This window comes from Austrofundulus limnaeus, unplaced genomic scaffold (assembly GCF_001266775.1).
Source record: "Austrofundulus limnaeus strain Quisiro unplaced genomic scaffold, Austrofundulus_limnaeus-1.0 Scaffold93, whole genome shotgun sequence".
Lineage (NCBI taxonomy): Eukaryota > Metazoa > Chordata > Actinopteri > Cyprinodontiformes > Rivulidae > Austrofundulus > Austrofundulus limnaeus.
The window spans coordinates 1,290,221-1,293,887 of record NW_013952495.1 but is presented as its reverse complement, the minus strand read 5'-3'; positions in this window follow the sequence as shown (position 1 = coordinate 1,293,887).

The window sequence follows — 3,667 nt, the reverse complement described above, 5'->3', positions numbered from 1 at the left end:
GAGAAATTACAATTGTAGCTGTTTTGGTCAAACTTGAAAGTAACGTTATGCACAATCTCACACACTATTGAAATTTCTTAATTATGTTTTTAATCAGTCAGTGCTTTGAATGTCTGTGTTTGGGATGACTCATCTCTACAACATTTGCTTTCTAAATGTTTTGTTAAAATCTATCCTGTAGTTAATGAGAGATTTTTCCAACAGACACATGGTTACACATAGTCACAAGCAAAAACATTAATTCCTACCTTTTGCCTTTGATTGGTGAGAGTTGCAAAAGTTATAATAAAGTTAATTTATTTTTATCACACTAATTCACAAGAAAGAGTAAAATTCGTATAGAGTTACATTCAATCCATTTTCTTTCAGTTCATTTCTAGATAATCCTTTTACAACTTAGTTCAATACAATCAGGTTCACATTTAAGTCAGTGACAACAGATTTAGTAAGTTTTTCCTTTCCATCTTAAGCAACTACCGAGTTAACAGTGGAACTAAATGACTCCCTTTTAACAGAAAGACAGAAGGAGAACCAGGTTTAGGATGGGGGCCATTTGCTTCGACCAGCTAGTTGAGAGGACAGGAAAGGGACAAAGGCAAACACAGAAGTATTAGGCCAGGCATAATTTCTAAAAAAAAGAAAAATGAAGAGTGAAACCAAGGTTAATGGCAGCAATAACTTAAAATGTATACTTGGAGAATCAAGAGAATAAAGATAGCAGGGGGAGGGAATGTGGTCAGAATGTCTTTCATCAGTTTAAGCCTATAGCAGCTCAACTAAACGGACAGCTCTGGATGACCCACGCTAATCCTAAATATTAGCTTTTAATAAAAAAAAGGCCAAGACATGTTTAAAGAGACAAGGTGTCAGCCTCACAGTTGGATCTTTTTGTGATGTTTGGGAAGAAGACAGGATTGTGTGACTGAAGGACAGTAAGACTTTGGACACCAGGTAGTAACAGCATGTGAGGACGGGATAAGAGTGTTCATATCACTCAATTTAAAAACACTGCAGGAGTTTAAATGATTGCTGTTGTTGAGTTCAACTAATAAATTTCCCACAAGGCTGTCATTTTTTTTTTCATCTACTTGAGCAGTTGTTTGGCTGTCCACTAAAACAATATGGCTTTATTAACCAAATTTTATCTGTACCAAATTTTAAGTGTATAGTTTTGTCTATACACTTAAAGTGTACTAAATATATTTAAAGTTGTTCCATTTTAGTATTTAAAAGTATTCTTAATACACTTAAAATTGTGCTTTTGTACAACTTAAATACAACTAAATTTATTTAGTATTAAGTTAGTTGTTCCAAAATACGGTAGCACTCTTTAAGTATGCTGATGATTAGTGTGGCTTCAAGTATACTAAAGTATACTTAGATTTAGTTTACTTAGTATAATATTTTTTCACCTGGGACTGATTATCTATCTTCTATTCTACTGTCAGGACATAGTAACAGTCTGAACAAATATGTAAAAAATACAGTTTTATAAAAAAAGAAGGCTGCTCTAACAGCAATGTTAGCTTGTCCTGTGTGCTAACCTGCATGCATGTTCAGCAGTGTTACAAGAAAAAGGGTCCACCATGAAACAGTTTACTGGTGGGTGCGCTACACGACCTTCCAAACATTTTAAAGCTATTTACAGCAGTATGCCATCATAACAAAAAGAAAAATGGTTTACGGTACTCTGGCCACTGTGTTACAATTGATAAGCTGCAAACTATTAAAATAACATGACCTTAGAAATATGCAGGCTGCAGGTAAAAATATCAAAACAGAAACTAACTTGGCAAGTTCCACAAGTGCTTCAGTTAGGCTTTGATTGTCTTAAGACTGTAATTCACTGATACTTTCTCAATCCACCTGCCCTGCCCTTTTCAAACAGCAAAAACAAAACTCATTCCCACCCTACAGTGTCTACAGTACCCTTTAAAGTTTTGCATTCTTAAGGTGGGACTTGGAGAGGAGGAACAGTGTGACACGTTTCTAAATTTAGCAGGGGGGAGGACTTTGCTGCAATCACCTGACAGTTTTCTGTAAGTGAATGGTCTGAGCCTGCTGTGCCAGTGTTTACATAAAGAAACCTCAACATCAGTGCATATTTTCCAGGCAACCTGTCTGTCAAAAGCTAGTTTCTTTTTACAGTCATTTACCTGGAAGATCTAACAATGATGAAGATATGAACAAAAAACAAAACAATTATTCTATTCATTGGAGTGTTTTCTCAAAGTGAAAGAGGTGTGTCTGTGATTCAGGATCTACTTTCAGTTCTAAAAATATAAACAAACGCACAAATACTTTTGACAGATTTAATGTTTATTCATCTGTATATTTTTAATGGCTCAAAGAACTACAAAACTAGTATTTTTAATTGACAAAATAAAATGCACGCTGAGTATTTAGTTTTGCAAACAATGTCCTAATATTTCTCAAAGTTTTTGCATAAAGCAGCACAAAAATAACCTTTGCCTCCTATATGCAATCATTTTTGAATCACAGTGAGCACATTATGCAAAGGAAAGCAGAGACATGACATGATGCGTGATGATTGTTAAGTACTGGTCGGCAATCCTGGAAAAGAACGAGGGGGCTGACTTTTCTTTATGAACCTTTTTCTCGCTCATTTTCTTGATTAGTTCTCTCAGTTAGCCTAAAAATAATCCTGTTCCTAAGTACTCTGTAAATACTCCTAAGACATTTTTAGTGTACTTTTAACAGTCACTGGTATGTACAGTATACTGGCTTCAGTGTTGTGTTGGAAATGCCACTTTTCTTTGTTTAAAAAGACAGATTAAATAGGCCCAGTGTAGAAATGAAACTGTCGATACCCTGAGCAGCTTACTAGTGACTCACACACCATCTTTGGAAATGCTTCCACTATAATGGGAATTGTCACTTCTACATCTTTAAAAACTATTTTAAAAAGTAGTATTTGATTTAAAAGTCTTTCAAAGCATTGTTTCTAAAGAGAATGCATGGTAGTATTTATCATTTATTAATCTTCAGCCAAACGAGACTCAGTTTCTAAAAAGGCATGAAGATTTAAGGAATTTTCATCAATTCTTCAATAATTAAATTCTCATTCAAGTCATAACTCAGAAGTTCAGGCACACTTCCATTACAAGTGTAGTTCTGCTCTATTAAATTTGGGTTTTGTGGAATATTTATGAACAACTATTATCTTACTTAATGTATGATAGCTCTTTGAATAACCTACATTTTTAGAAGAAATAAAGTTTATTTCTGACTTAAATGACATATTAAGAAAATAATAGAGTTTGTGCAACAAAACAATAATATATTTTGCCATTGACATGTGATCACTAGAAGATTAATAAAAAATACGTCCAATAGAATAGAATGCAATAGAATGCTCTAATTTCTTTGAACTCTTATGCAGAATGTAGATAGAGGAAAGGCTTTACCTATTCGACCTCTCAAAGCCCAGCTAAGCTAGCAACAACCTGTTGAGTAACACGCTGTAACAGTTTCATGTTTCTCCACCATGTCTCAGAACTGCTTCAGAATAAAAGAAAACGACTTGGAGTGAAAGAAGAAAATAAGTGCAACAGCACGAGAGGAAATTGTAGATATAAGAGGAAAGGTCAGGTCACCAGTTTGGCAGGATTAATCAGCCTTTTTTTCTCCATTATTTCAAATAGAT